This window comes from Sinohyriopsis cumingii, chromosome 4, assembly GCF_028554795.1.
Source record: "Sinohyriopsis cumingii isolate HCF-2022 chromosome 4, ASM2855479v2, whole genome shotgun sequence".
Taxonomy (NCBI): domain Eukaryota; kingdom Metazoa; phylum Mollusca; class Bivalvia; order Unionida; family Unionidae; genus Sinohyriopsis; species Sinohyriopsis cumingii.
The window spans coordinates 137,271,608-137,289,098 of NC_142964.1; the positions used below are offsets into that span (position 1 = coordinate 137,271,608).

The 17,491-nt window shown below is 34.1% G+C and overlaps 1 protein-coding gene across 1 annotated transcript in view; it reads left to right on the forward strand.

The window, feature by feature from the left end:
• Window positions 1-6,684: 6,684 nt before the first annotated feature.
• LOC149802159 (neuronal acetylcholine receptor subunit alpha-10-like) overlaps window positions 6,685-17,491 on the forward strand; it is a 214,022-nt gene continuing 203,215 nt past the window's right edge. Inside the window, exon 1 of the mRNA XM_089956571.1 lies at window positions 6,685-7,272. The gene's annotated coding sequence lies outside the window, so the exon portion shown is untranslated. The remainder of the gene's footprint in view (window positions 7,273-17,491) is intronic.

Consider the following 17,491-nt stretch of genomic DNA (forward strand, 5'->3'; position numbering starts at 1 on the left):
AAGACTGCAATAAACATGGAAACATATACAACAAGGTTACAATAAACATATAAACATATACAACAAGATTGCAATAAACATAGAAACATATACAACAATGTTACAATAAACATAGAAACATATACAACAATGTTACAATAAACATAGAAACATATACAACAAGATTACAATAAACATAGAAACATATGCAAGATAACAATAAACATAGAAACATATACAATAATATTGCAAAAGACATATAAACATTTACTACAAGATTGCAATAAACATAGAAACATATACAACAAGATTATAATAAACATAGAAACATACACAACAAGGTTACAATAAACATAGAAACATATACAAACAAGATTGCAATAAACATATACAACATGATAAAAATAAACATAGAAACATATACAACAATATTACAATAAAAATTGAAACATATACAACAAGGTTACAATAAACAAAAAAACATATAAAAAAGGTTATAATAAACATAGAAATATATACAACAAGGTTACAAAAAACAAACACCATGGCATTTCAAAACAAAAGCATGCTGACAATAATTAAGGAAGCAAACATTATGAAGTCTTCAAGTCTGAAAGAATGTATGACAGAAATACAAAGGAATCGGGTTATCGATTTGGTAAGAGAGCTCTGCCTAACTCGCACATACTTGAAAGTCCTCTTCTGGCTAAATATTATGGTCCTTATACATCTGAAAAGAAAGTAAGTGATTTAAATTATATCATTACCATTCCTGGGAGGCCTAAATAGAAACAACTTTGCCATATAAATATGATAAAGGTGATGGTGATAGAGATAGGTCTGTCTTGAGTCATTCAGTCAATTTATTGTACCTGTCCATACAGTAAACGTTGGCACGAAGTCTGACTGCAGTGCCTCTGGTGCGACATATCTTTGGACGTCAGAAATATTCAACAATCTGGACCAGAAACATTTGAATCTACAGTCACAAACGGCTGATAACCGAATATAACCACTTGTTTCCAGACGTTTCAACTCGAACGAATGAAATCTTCCATGATGTTCAAATCGTATATTCATCTCCTGTTAAAGAATATACTTACAGGATATATCCTCTCTAAGAAGAAGGTTTGAAAATAGAAATTCTGTATTAGCTGGAGAATGATTTCATAGAACCAAGTAAATGTAACTGGAGAATGATTTCATAGAACCAAGTAAATGTAGCTGGATAATGATTTCATAGAACCAAGTAAATGTAGCTGGAGAATGATTTCATAGAACCAAGTAAATGTAGCTGGAGAATGATTTCATAGAACCAAGTAAATGTAGCTGGAGAATGATTTCATAGAACCAAGTAAATGTAACTGGAGTTCACCATGTATTCTTGTGCCGAAACTAGATAATCCTTTCCGTCTGTGTAGTGATTACAGAAAAGTGAACTGTATCACCGAAACAAATATTTTTAATACCAAAAATCGACCACTATGTTGATAAAATAGGAAATGTAAAATATGTCACCAAGTATGACCTTTTGGCAGTTTTCTGGCAAATTCAACTCACATGTAGAACAAATTAAATTTCCGAATTTTGTAGTTCCAGATGGACTTCTTCAAATAAGTTATGGCGTTTGGGATGCAAATTTCGCATTAAACTTTCTAACATTTAATGAACATGATTACATCTGGTCTAGCTAACTGTAACACTTATATATGACGTCATGATCTACAAAGACACCTGGAAAGATCACTTGAAAATCAAAAGGAAATTCCGTACTCGACTAAAAGATGCAAATTTAACAATTAATTTAAGTAATCGTGAGTTTGAATTGCTTTTTTGTAGGACTTGTGTGACATTTTTATGACAGGTTGTGTGAAATTTTACGGACATGTTGTGTGACATTTTTATCACGTGTGTGACACGGTCAAGTTAAACTTATAGATGCTAAGGTCAAGGCCATTTCTGAATTTCTAATGCCTATCAGTAAACAGTAACTGAGGCATTTTAGGGTATTGCTTTATTATCGGAAAATTTGTTGCAATTTTCCATTATTGCTGAACCCTTGACTAATATGTTGAGTAAGAAAACAAAGTTTCATTGGTCTGACGAATGTCATAGGTCTTATGATCAATTAAAGACCATATTTAAGTGTGCTCGAGTTCCTTCAGCTCCAAATTTCAATCAATCATTTAAAATGACTGTTGATGCAAGTGATATAGGACTCGCAGTACTAATTCAGTTCCCCTAGTAAACCTGTACAAACACCTTGATATTAAAACTTTAAGAACTTAAAATTTCTGAGTGTTCATGATCACACCTATATTTATCAGTATAGATGAAACCTGGCTGGCAGCTTCTGTGTAGAGGAACGGATATGAGCCGCGGCATTTTCTGGTCCTGCGTGTGTTTGAAATATGTGCTTTCAATTCCGCACCAAAGAGTCAGGTGCTAATTTTATTAATGAGTGTTCCAAACTCAAGACTGTTAAATGATTGAAATTCCATCCAATAAACAGCGTCTCTATTATTATCACTAACAACTAAACATTAACTTACATTATTAACCAATCCTGGCCAGCCAAATTCATGGATACTCTATCTTACGTTCACCCATATCCAAGCTGGTTCCCATTTTTCCATATAATTAGTACCGTTTGTCCTGTAGGGGTTAGTGGAACATTGATTCAGGAAGGCAACATTAGTGTGCTATTTTTCTAAACAAAATAAGTTAGCATACCAGAGAAATCATTCCATAATCAAGAATGAATGTTTGGTTTTAATACTGCGTGGCTACACATTGAACTTTAATTTAGTTCAGTTAGCTTCTCGGATAAATGTTTTATGAGAGAATTTCTTCTAAATTAAAGATCGGAGTCCCCTTTAATTTTTCCTCTTGCACGAACACATAGACTGATTAAACGATTCGCGATAAATAAAATAAAAAACAAGAAATTTCGTGTGGGAAACACCTCCATTATTTAACGTAAACAATCAGAATTAAATATATCTACAGCCTTTTATAGTAGGCGCCAGAATTGTGGTCAGTCTGTCTTCTAGATTTCCAAATAACTGAGTCTGAACAATTTAAAATCTGACATGTTCGATACAAAGATCTAAGTTAACATTTTCCTTTCAGTTTGTCTGACGGGTAAATAAACAAAGGCTTAATTAAGAGTTACTTATACAGACATTAAAAATCATTGCAGTATAGCGATTTTACACGCTTCTGTCCCCATAAATCTAATTAATTGTTCTCTTGCCCAAATTAATGTGCTCTTTATAGATTGACATAAATGTGCACACTTACAATCAGAGATTTCTTAGGTGAAATTTGATGTTGCATGAATACGTCATTAACATTCTGCACATCAAAGGAAACGATAATCTGTTAGCAGACACACTTTTACGTGTATATAAGTACTTCATTGCTTTAGTTTTTGTACATATGTTGTATCATTCCTATAAAATATCGGACATGTGATTGACAAATAATGTGATACTAGTCAGTTAGGTATCAGATCTGTGATTGATGAGAAGTAAATTAGTTCTCAGACGTGTGATTCATGATTGATTTAACATTATACAATGAGATGTCAGATGTTGAATTTAGCCTGAGTTTGAACACGAGAATGAATAATGAGCAAACCAGATATTATTGTTGGGTCCTTTATCTATGCCTTAACATTTCGGTCCTTTACCCATGGTTTATATGCCTGTTTGTTTGCGAAAGGAATTTAAAATATACAAATCGATATTGCATGACATATATATTTTATTTTGGGATTTTAATTAATATTATTGAAATATCGATTGCAAGATTACATCATACTCCCGCATCTGGTGCCAATCAAGCGCCACGTGTGAATGTTGAATATAAATTTGATACAGGTGCGTAGACCGGTCAATTTAAATGTCCATCAACCTGGAGGGAGGGAGGCGTAAAGTTACCTTCGATACGTAAATCGCTCAATGTCCTACAACAACACTATGAGCTCTCCACGTGTAAAGAAATAAATGTTTGGAGCTGACCAGCAAGTAGTTAAAGGTAGACATGACGTATATCATCATCAGTTTTAGATATAAAAAAGAGATATATCATCATTATAAGTAAAGGTATACAAATTAGATAAATCATCAGTTGTTAAAGGTATAAAAAGCGATATATCATCAGTATAAATAAAGGTATCTTGGTCAAAGATAATACACAATTCAATGATTGACAGGTCGGATTTGAAACCTGACCGATGCCTCTTAAGCAACTGCTTCTTAGTAGCATGCATGTTACTTCCCGTTCCAAAGAATTACCTCCCATCGAAGACATTTAGTCAAAAAATGCTTCATAAAAAACAGTCTAAATCTTCCTTTGTTTAGCTGATAAAATGTATATCAGAATCAGTACAGTTGGGTATACTTTATATGAAAATACACCATTGAATATCAATTGATTTTCATCCATTTTTTGAAAATTATTATAAAAGTTAAAATGATCTTTCAACTGTAGACCATATATAATAAATGCCTCATCCTGGGAGGAAATTATTTATACAAAGGGAAGTAACACAGATATGACAGAAAACAAGGAACACGAAAGGCACAGATCTAGATTCTAGACATTCCAAAAACGTACAATGCTAGTAAATATACTGTAATTATCATTCAACAACTAACGTGTTATGTACCCTGTTGAAACGAGGACGAGAGACACTACACCAAATGGAAGAAAAATGTAAGAAACACCATTACTAAAGAATATAAACAATACTTCCAAGAACAATATAGCTAATCAGTATATTCTCAAAAGGAGTCGGGTGAATGAAAAACTCCGAGAGTATTCCGTTTGCACAAAACGTAAAGCGAAACGAATTTATGCATTATTACACTGAGTTCTAGGCAACAGATTGTTAGGTACGAAAAAATACCGAAAACATGCTAACAACACAACTAAACAATAATGAATTAAACAATTAACTCCATTAATACATGGAGTATAACGTGAATAAAAGGATGGGACAACCGGTGTGCATAAAAAGTCATATCACAGATATAAAAATTTACGATGTACGAAGGTACCAAACAGAAATACAGATGTCATCGTCGAGTTGAACATGAATTCGAGAATTCTAAATGTCTCCCCCACGTCATCCTCGTTTGAATTACTTGAATTCCCGGGAAACTGACTTCAGCGCAAAGTTAACCAAAGGCAAAAAGGAAAATAACAAAAAATAAAAAATAAAAAAAAATAAAAAAAAAGCAAAACACAAAAAATGGAAAAGAAACAACACCTTCCCCTAAAACAAACAACATTAATCGGACTGAGTTCATACGTGAATTTCGTGCGCACAACTACACATTAACACACGGTGTCCCAATACCCTACTGTCCTGAAAATTAATTTAAATTCAAACAAAACTGCAATTCATTCAAGCTCTAAATGTAGGCCATATTTACCCAGCTTTGGTGAAGGGTGTTCCATTCGCCAAGAGGCATCCACACACTAAGGTATATGACCCTAAAGCTAAAAGTGCAACAAAATCTGACCTTAGAGAGAACATAACCCATGTGTGTCGTACAGAGCGCAGGACTGGTGGCCAGACATGGGTACATTAAATGACCCACCGTATCATTAGCTGGATACATATAATCGTTTTAGGTCCGTGTGATAATACCAGAAAATGAAAGGAAGTATTAGGCTGACGTATAGTGGGACCCTATCATCATCATCATCATCATCATCATCATCATTTGTTTTCAAGTCATTCAAAACAACATAGGTCTGTAAAAGTTGTATTCTTATGAATGTCCATTTTACTGTTGTTTACGTCAATATATTTCATTGAGGCATAAAAAGAAAGACAAATAGAAACAGTCGTAGAGAAATAAGAACTACGCGTTTGTTAAGAAAGCCTATTTATGTGGTACCTTTGGTATCAGGAAACCACGTGAACATTCCATGACTTATATGAGATCAGGAAACCACGTCAACATTCCACGTGAACATTTCATGACTATATGAAATCAGGAAACCACGTGAACATTCCATGGCTATATGGAAGTGGTTCTGGATAAGGAGCGAATATCATGGTAAGAAATTTAAAAAAAAAATAATAAAAAATTATTGTGTACATTTTTCCAACCAAAAATAAATGGAAGACACTATTATGTAGCTATAAGAAACAAAGCATTATGAAAGCTGTTTACCATATTTGCTCAGGAATATTCTAGGTTGTTCTTCGTATTTATTGTTTCTCTTAAACATCTTACACCTTGATCTATTAGGCCATTATGCGACAACATATCATGGCCGCGTGTTTTCACTGCAACGTTTGTTATACACTGAGAACTTTGGTATAGAGCATAATAATAAAATGCCTACCGGTTACTGGAGATTTATAATACAATGCATCCATTACAGCGCATTTTTTCTGCATTTTCTTGTGTCACTGTGTTTCTTTACTATATTGACTGCCGGTTATTTGCATTGCTCTTTTTTGTTTTTACTCAGCTATTATTTATAAATCAGTAAATTTCCCAAAAGGACAACACTATAGTAGTCTACCTACAATGTAGCAACACGTCTGGCATACGTAGCAAATATCATGTAACGTATAGATGGAGAACGGACTGATCATTTTAAAAGATACTATTTGAATCCAATATCCACACTTGGCGCACCTGTCCCATTGGTAGCTCAAATGACTTATTTTAATCATATTGGGCGAAATGGGTGCAGCTTGAAATATGGAAACAAGTTTTCTTTACGTAGCTTGGAAAAACAATCGCCGTGAACTGAATATTTGCTAAAAAGATGAAACAGTAACGTCGAACGATAAATAAGAATACAATAATTGGGCATTAGCGCTCGGCTTTCTCGATTCGTTAATCCAGGCTTTTAACTGGTAGTTCATACAGCCATCGTAGAAGTAGTTATATGCAATTAAACACCATCGTATGATCCTGTAACGGACAGTGGGCTTATCTGTGTGGCTGACTTTCCATTCTTGGAATTAGTTGCTTCTAGTCATAGAGGCATAACATGGAGCACTCCGTCTGGAGAGCTTTCTTCCTTGTACGTTTGAAAGCAAAATTCGATAAATGAGGAGAAACAGAACATCTTTAGACTGAGATATTAGAGGATATGTCTAATGGAATATGTTGCATTTACTTTGAAGCACCCATTCGAACGGAACTGAATTAGTAATTCAATTTTGCCCAAATGTGTCCACCGTTTTTAAGCAGATGATTTGCCACTACACTTGTACCACGCACTGTGAATGACAATCCATCCTGATCTAGCAAGGTAAGAAACTTCATGTTACGGGTATTATGTATATTACCAACATGACAGTTACCATATTTTAACTAGTATATAATGTGTGTGTGTGTGTGTGTGTGTGTGTGTGTGTGTGTGTGTTGTGTGTGTGTGTGTGTGTGAGAGAGAGAGAGAGAGTTTAAAATGTAAAATCTTTCTGGAAAAATACATGCAACATTCTTTCCGTAATTTCAGGAGTATCTTCACCCCGACTTGTCAAACGTCTTTCGCGAGATATATAGTTATATCTCGCTATTGCAATCCCCTCGGAGTCATTACATTTTATGCTAACTTCGAAACCAAAACAAACACAAAAATGTACAAAAAAGATATTCAAAGGCAAATCAACACGAGGGTTTTGGTATAACACAATTTGTTGACACCAATTTGCTCTGTAGCGAACTGGATAAGAAATAACTGCGTTTGGATATAGCTCTTGCTTGATTTGACTTTTTCCTTTACAAAATCTGGTTTATACAGCGGTTGTACATGTCTGTGATACCACACATAGGGCGAAATTCAAGCACCTGTTGCTGCTAACTGTTACGGTTAGGAAAGTTATTGTTTTCATTTTAACAATTAGACAATAAATATAGCTTTGGAAGAGCGGCTTTTATCAATAACAGCAGCTTGTGTCATTTCCATATGCAAATATGTGACGCATGTTTGTTATTTATGAATGTCCAGTTTGATATCATACCTATGCATTGTTTCTCAGAATCTTAAGGCATTAAGCAAATTATGTTACTAGATTTAATTTGTTTCAATATCAAAAGGAGAGAAAAATAAAGAAAATCCTCTTGCTATTCTGATTTCGTGTGAAATACAACTCGTTTCTGTCAAGAGATAGTGTGAAATACAATTCGTTTCTGTCAAGAGATGGTGTAAAATACAACTCGTTTCTGTCAAGGGATCGTGTGAAATACAATTCTTTTCTGTCAAGAGATCGTGTGAAATAAACTCGTTTCTGTCAAGAGATTCTGATATGCTATTTGCCCAATGCCTCTAAATGATCAACAAGTAATATTTAAAAATATTTTAAACTTAACAACTCGTACTGTCCAGCAGCTAAAATAGCCGGGTTGGGTTAGGTAGGGAGGTATGCGGGTGGGGGTGAGGGTGAGGGTGGGAAAGGTGTTTGGTGCTGAGGCATATCCCCATTGATATAATGTGTTGGTATTGATTGTTTGTTCTATTGTGTGCAATATGAGTTTTTTTTTATATGGCATCACTAGAATCACACCTAGAATACTAGCGCACTGTCACGACTTTCATAATCATTATGGTACACAGCTTCTCCAGCTCTACTCCTGCATTCGTAGACTTTGACATGGGTGAAGTTTGCTTTTGTATATACCGTCCTTCAAGAGTTGTAAATGCATGCTGGAGAAACTGTGTGATTGTTCTTAATCAGATCGTCTTTGCATTAAAGCTATGCTGACATCTTGAAAACACGTACTGAAGTTTAACAAGAACAACTTGTACAGATTTTCACAAACAAAATTGGATATTGGTTTCAGTCATCCAACTAGTTCAGCAAAAAAGACTGCTAGCATTATACAAAATCTAGTACTTTTTAATATCTTTATATGGTGATTACAACTACCAGCTTGCCACTTAACATCTTTGTATTGTTACCCTAATTGGTCATTTAAACAATCAGCTTGTCACTTAATATCTTTGTATTGTTACCGTAATTGATCACTTAAACAATCAGGTTTCCACTTAATATCTTTGCATTGTTACCCTAACTGATCATTTAAACAATCAGCTTGTCACTTAACATCTTTGTATTGATATCCTAATTGATCATTTAAACAATCAGCTTGTCACTTAATATCTTTGTATTGTTACCGTAATTGATCACTTAAACAATCAGGTTGCCACTTAATATCTTTGTATTGTTACCCTATTTGATCATTTAAACAGTCAGCTTGTCACTTAATATCTTTGTATTGTTACCCTATTTGATCATTTAAACAATCGGCTTGCCACTTAACATCTTTGTATTGTTACCCTAATTGATCCTTTAAACAATCAGTTTGTCACTTAACATCTTTGTATTGTTACCTTAATTGATCACTTAAACAATCAGCTTGTCACTTAACATTGTTGTATTGTTACCCTAATTGATCATTTAAACAATCAGCCTTCTCATTTACCTTCGTTTGTTCATAAAGGTAGACAACTGAATGTAAGAATGTAAACCTTATTGATCGAATGCTGTAATTTTACCACACTCGTTGTCAGTTCTCTTTGGAATTTAGATCAATGACATGAAATTAGAACACGTATTTGCCAAGAATCCAATGGTTCTGTCGAGATAGATAAATGCAGAGTATTTGAAGTTTGCTCGTGAGAAGGATTATTAAAAGTCACTTTATTTGAAAAGTTGTTATTTTACGCCAGTGTGATGTATTGTGTGAATTGCGTGATCATATGAGTAAATTTGATTAACTTTAGCCTAGAATAGTATATGTTCCTTAAACTTACTATTACGACTCTACGATCTCGAGTTAAGTAACAGAAAAGAGCGAAAAGCAAAATGTTTTGTAAAATTGAACAAGAAATTCATTTCCATAGAACACAAAGTGACAATTTTAAAAAATTGCACTACTGTGAATTAAATGCCATATAGTCCTAAAAGTTCTAACACGATTCCAAAATATAGAGGATTCCAAACGAATTTCAGTGGTGTGCTGATGTACATATAGCCTGGAATAGTGTTGAGGCGCTAACAGTCTTGATGTGTCACAATGATATTATCCAAAATGTCTCCAAATGAATTCACAATACGCCTAAAATAGTGACTTGGTCAGAAAGTATTAATGAGCACTTCGTAATTCCAATTAATCATTTAAATAAATAACTCCTCTAAAACTAAAACTGAAACTAAAACTGAATACAGCTAAATTAGTGATTCAATTTCAGTTGATAAGATATGAATAAATAAATAAATAAATAAATAAATAAATAAATAAATAAATAAATAAATAAATAAACAACCTGAATAGAACATCCTTAGACACGTACAAGTACCAGGATGAGGGTCAGATGTTCATATGTAGATCATTTTAGGTTATAAACAAGATCAGGTCCATTACTAGAGCTTTAGTAAAGAACATGGTTAACAACAGGTAGACCAGGAATCCCTGATGGGAAAACCAATGTCCTGAACTCAAATCCAATTTATCATGTTTACCTACAAGTATAAAACTATCATAAAATATAAAATACAATCATAGACAACACTAAACTATGTAATATGATGTTTACAAAGTGACCATTACAACCTATAATCATGGACATAAGCAAACATACAATACAACTTAAATGCACATAACATTACATTGATCTCTAAATAGAGGCAAGCACTACGAGTTTGGAGACTCTCTTTCTCTCTCTCTCTCTCTCACACACACACACACACACAGACACACACACACAGTCTGCGTGGGTTCGAGTCTCGGATTCGGCTAATGTGGGTATGTGAGAAAGCTTGCCAGTAGCTTCTCGAGGGTCGGTTGCTCTTTCCGGGGATTTCCCGGGTTCTTCCTCCACCATTAATACTGGCCGCCATGTATAGCCTATCGTGTGCTGAAAAATGGAGTTAAACCCTACAACAACAACACACAGAGAGTAAGTTGTACAATTATGGTAGGAAAAAAGTCTATATATTCAGCAAATTATAAGAGGACCCATGGTTCACTAGCACTCGGAATATTTTATATGACAGGGAACAACATTAAATGATTGTGTGTGATTTGGATTTTTAACGTAGCTTTAACAATTTTTTAGTCATATCGCTAAGATGTCTGCATTGTGGCATATTATGGTGATGTCTAGCACTGGGGCATCATGTCGCGGACATGAAGCATGATGCCCCCACCCAGTCATATTATGCTGATACCAGGCCGACCAGTTCTACCACTAAGCTCTTGATACTACTGAGCGATTAGCGAGGCAGCTATTTGTACCATTTTTATAAGTCTTTGGTATGACTCGACCGGAGCTCGAACCCGCGACCTCTTGCATTCGAGAACAAAATTAAAAATATATCCCACCATTTTTTCTAAAATTGGACGGATTCTAATTAAAATGATGAGAATGATGTGCGTTAACATCAAAATCAATATTCGTTTAGATCATCTGTGGAAATGGTCAGTCTGATATGCTAGTGTCACATACAGATGTGGAGTAAAACACATAGAAAGACCCTTTAACTTGATTAAAAATGGACTAAGAAAGGACATAGTTATTATATTTCAATCACACAGTTTGTTTATTTCGTACAATGAAAAACAGTAGGTGAATAACTTATTATTTTTATCAAAAGCAGTTTAATATATATATTAGGCTGAAAATAGGGTGTCATTTGCTGAGTACCAGCTCAGTTTTAACACGATAAATACCCGTATATTCATTCAGAGTGTCCACACGATAAATATCCGTGTTTTCAATCAATGTACAAACACGATAGGTACATGTGTTTTCAATCAAAGCTCCAACAAGATGAATAGCCTTTTTTTCAAAGTAACAAAGCGATAAATACCCTTTTTTTTAAAAGTACAAACCCGATAAATACCCATTTTCAAAGTACCAGCGCGATAAATACCCTTTTCCAAAGCGCCAACACGATAAATACCCCTTTGTCAAGGTACCAACACGAAAAATACCATTTTTTAAATTGCCAACATGATAAATACATTTTTTATAAAGTACCAACACGATAAATAAAAACATTTTCAAAGTACCAACGCGATAAATACCTGTATTTTAAATCAAAATGTCAACACTATAATTACCTGTATTGTCAATCAAAGTACCATATTTATAACATCTTTTATTTAAAATATATAAATGAATATCTTTGCCATGTCCAATAAATAATTTCAGTCTATCTATTCTTACTAATTTCTGTACATTCGTTGTACAGTGAATACTTTGAAAAGCAAAGAACGGGAAGTGTGTGTGTGTGTGTGTGTGTGTGTGTGTGTGTTTCTTTATAAGTATAAATTGCCCTAATAGCAGGCGATGTCTTTAATATTATCATAGCATGATTTGAAGAAAACTCCATCCCCAAATAATTCGCTTATCATAGAGAGTGCAAGTACAACAATTAAAGGGATACAGCTTAGAATGCAGACATCATCTCAGTAAAGTTCCATTAAATTACCCAATAGACAGTGAAGCTTTTCTGACATTAAACGACATCGTTTAACCATTGTCTTAATTTTACTTAAGTGTTAAAGTGTATATTAAGGACATATGTCCACGTAAGACACATCTTTGGAAGGTCCTTCCTATACATAATTTTGCTAGCACAATCTTTGCCTCCGACAGAGGCAGTATTTTTGTAATATTAGAGCAAATATAGAGATTTATGCAATCGAAGAACTCTTAAAATGTTCTCTGCGTCTTAAAAAACAGTAACAAGCTTATACTAAAATGTTACTAGTATTTGAACAAGAATGTTAAAACAAACTTTTCGTCATAATGATATCAGTATGAACTAAAATCTTTTTAATTTTAATTCACTTTAAGATAAAATGAAAAAAGATATAAAACAATTTCGTGTATACTTTAAACAAATATTAATTCTGTGTGATTGTACTGCTAACAAAGAAGTAATGAAATAAAAGCTATTTTTATTTAAAGAAAATGCCATGTTACTCAAAAGAAAAAAGAAACGATTGATATATGTGTGTGTGTGTGTGATTTATATTTTGAACGTAGCATTAACAATTTTTTTCAGTCATATCGCCATGATGTCTGCAGTGTAGCACTGGGGCATCACGCCGCATAGATGTAGCATCATGTCGCACCCAATCGCATTAACATGACACCAAGCTGACCAGTCCTAACAATAACCTCTTTACAAACATTAACTTCTTAATGATGAGCACCAAACGAGGCAGCTGCTAGTACCATTTTTATAAGTCTTTGGTATGTCTCCGTGGAGGTTAGAACCCGCCACCTCCTGCATCGGAAGCGGACGATCTAACCACTTTGACCACCGAAGCAGTTCGATAAATAAGTGATTTGAGCATATGTATGTATGTACGTACATATGGAAGGATGGATGGATAGATGGACGGATGGATGGATATTTTGTATGAATTTGCTAATTTGCATCCAAACGTAAAGATTATATTTAAGAATACCTTACTCCATTCATCAATATTTTTGGAATCGGTGGGTCGACTGTAGGAAGTCGTAATAGTTTTCAAATTATTTTCGTGTTTTGAAATTTAGATATTTAATTAATATCTATCCTAATTATAGACTAAAACTAGTTATTCTTGCAATTTTCTTCTCAACGAATATCATTTTTGTACACATTTTCGCTTCTGAAAAACAAATGTATCACCCTTTAATATCCGCACTGTAATGAAATTAACTAAGCTAAATAGTCTTTGTTTTGTTGACTGAAATACTCGAACGCATACCATTGCTTAAATACATATGATTTCCAGCAGCCACGTGGATTTGAAGAAAGCGAAACTGTGCAAAATCTCGTCACGTGAACGCACTGCAAAATATACACGTGTACAATTGTTATTTATTGGTTAACAAAAATTAGATAAAAGTTACAACTAAAAGAAACAAATGTATATTATTAGCTTATTTCTAACGTCTTAGTGGTCATTATAACTTTTGTATGTAGACACTTGGGTAAAGTTGCTAATTGTGAATGTTATGAATCCATCTGAGCAAAGTGGCTAATTGTGACTGTTGTACATGCATGTATGCAATATCCAATTGAGTAAAGTGGCTAATTGTGACTGCTGTACATTCATGTATCCAATATCCAATTGAGTAAAGTGGCTACTTGTGACTGTTGTACATTCATGTCTCCATATGGTAAAATGACTAATTGTGAGTGTTGTACATGCATGTATCCAACTGAGCAAAGTGGGTAATTGTGACTGTTATACATGTATGTATCCGTATGAGTAAAGTGGCTAATTGTGACTGTTGTGCATGCATGTATCCATGGAGTAAAGTGGCAAATTCTGACTATTACATGCATGTATCCATATGGGTAAAGTGGCTAATTGTGATTTTTATGTAGCCACTCGGGTACAGTGGCTAATTGTGACTAATGTATGTGGCCACTTGGGTAAAGTGGCTGATGCTAACTGTTGTATGTATATATATATGGATGTGTTTTTTTTTTTAAAAAAATTTATCTTTCTATCTTTCTGTTGCTTTCCGTTCATCCATCTATCTGCAACCATTTCAGGTTTATATTATGCTGCTTTCAAAGAAGCTGGAGAAATGATTATGAAGCCACATCGTTAGTTCTCATGTAATGACTTTGAACTCATGCTCTCGACTTACTATATTTGCACAAAATAATAGTCATTAACATCCCATGGATGTAGATCTTGCCAATACTTATGGAAGTTTGATTTCGTCCATAGGGTGGGAATTGAGGGTTGGGGCGATACGTAAATTTAAAATAACTCTTGAGTTTTCTGCATGACGTATCCGAGAGTCTGAGAACTAGCATGAATGATCAATGACCCAAGTGTGAAAACGTATCTGACTGCAACCCATGGGTCAAGGGTTGTGGTCCCTCAGTACGCAACAGGAAATTAGTCCCTTTGTTAAACATGAGCTCATTGATTTCCAGCATGCTTGTATTTTAGTTTATATATTGCTACTGTATTATGTTTTGTTGATGTTCAAGAACTCAAGACTAATGAAAGTAATCGCACCCTTGATATATTTTACTCAACAAAAATGATTCTGAAATTAATATCGTATGCATTCTAAGAGAGCGTTTACATGTCTGTGGATGTGCAAACAAATTGGCTTGTGTGAATGATCGTTAATTTGGTTGTTGTTTTCTTTTTCGTTATCGTCGTTTTTAAGTTACTGTAAACACACGGAGATATTTAAATATGACTGCCAGAGCGTCAGTTATCATAACTGGGCGGCACACGGGTACAATAGATAAGAATCCGAGGGGACATGCAGCCAGTCTGTAGTTAGAATATGTCCTATGTTTTACAAAATTAATATCCCATTTGGGAGGTACTTTTGATTCTGTATAGGTATCGAATTACCACGGAACTACGGAGATAACAGTGTACATATGTGCTGATTGCAGTTATCAAATCTAATATGACAGAGATCATGCCTCTGTTCATTTTATGTCTAATCCTACAATCTCAAACGCTCACACAAGCTCTTTAAAACCGATACATTACGTCTGAAATTTAACCTATCGGTCCTATCGGTGGGATAAAGCTCAGCATCCTTAACATAAAGATTTATCTATATTCTTCATTTAACTTTTCTGTCTACATCGCGGAGGCGAACAACTTTCAGGCTAGAGGTTGTAAAAGAAACTCGGTCTTGACGCAGCAGCTTATTCCGTTAACTCGTTATGTGTATTTATTATTATTATTATTATTATTATTATTATTAACTGTAATAGTAGTAGAAGTCGTAGTAGTTTATATTATCCCACTGACCCATTCACTTGACATATTTCCTTTAGTACCCGCATGCATACCTTTTCCGGGATATAATTTCTTTTGTACATTTTGCAAATGGCGTTGATTTTTCGCCATGCACAATGTCTAACCCTTGTCCCCAGCCTGTAATTAGGATAAAACATTTTGTATCCTTTGTCCCCAACCTGTAATTAGGACAAAACATTTGGTATCCTTTGTCCCCAGATTGTAATTAGGACAATTTTTTTGTATCCTTTGTCCCCAGCCTGTAATTAGGACAAATATTGTTGTATCCTTTGTTCCCAGACTGTAATTAGGACAAATATTGTTGTATCCTTTGTTCCCAGCTGTAATGAGGACAAAATATTTTGTATCCTTTGTCCCCAGCCTGTAATTAGGACAAAACATTTTGGTTCTCTGTGCAATATGCAAGATAGTATCTTCTTTGTTTTTCTACTAATACAATTTTAATGGACAAGTAGTTTATGTGTTTTAAGAAGGTTTTTACAATTTATCTTCTATTTTTCTGTTTGTATTCTCCTTCTGTTGGATTTATTCATTATATTCAAATATATAATCTTTCCTTAATGAAGATATTTTTGCTGGAAACGCTAGGACACTATTTAGAACATACGCCGTGTATATATATATATATATATATATATATATATATATATATATATATATATATATATATATATATATCCATCCCATGAGAAGAAAATATATGGATTAGTACTCTCTGCGGAATGACATCAGTCACTGCTATCCTCGGGTTTTGTGTACGCCACCAATACGTGCAGTGCTTTGCCATTTCGTATACGTGAACATGAATAAAATTGTTTCAATTTAGATATGTCATGACTTATTATATACAGTGACATCTTTACGTGACAATAATCTGATACTATCATGTTCGATTCTTCTAGGTGAAGGATTGCTACACGCCTGTTGGTCATAGCTTCTTGATTAGCAATTCACCGTGTTTTCTGGTTATATTTTTAAACTGTTATGTTGTTTTATAATGAGACACTTGCTTGGCGATGCAGCAGCTACTGATGACTTATGAGACGGACTAGAACTCGATGACAAGCATTGAAAGCAATACATTTATTTGGTCTTATAAACCCAAGTTTGATTTCTTATGGAGAATTATGAACCATTCATGTCGAAGGGTTCTATATCACTCATGGGTGATTCAGCCAATCCCATCACTAATAAAATATAAAGGGACACAGGAGCTTATCAGAGTCTTTTATTGTCAGGTACTTTGCATTTTACCGAGAAGTCTTCTTCTATCGAGAATCAAGTCGAAGATACATGGCTGAACTATGTTTCATGATCTTAGGTTTTAAGGTCCTTTATGTCTCTCATGAATGAAATATTGCATACAACAAATTATTTTCGGTGGTATCAACTATCGTAATTTTGCGACAATTAGTGGATTGCGGAAGCAGTGTTACTGTTTTCAGAGAAGGGTTGTCATCCGATAAATCTTTATTAACCCACGAAGAAGAAAAAATGAATTCACAGTATTTCTACGAATTTGACACATGCATGACCTATTTCTATCCGGTTTTATATATACATGAAAATGTCTAAGTTTTCATAAAATTAAAAATATTCGGCGAACACTTGGTGCGTATTATAGCGACGAGAACTGAAACGTTGCACTTGTTTTCATGCAAATAATGATAATACATTAGAGTAACAAACATTGTATAATTTTTCATTGGTGA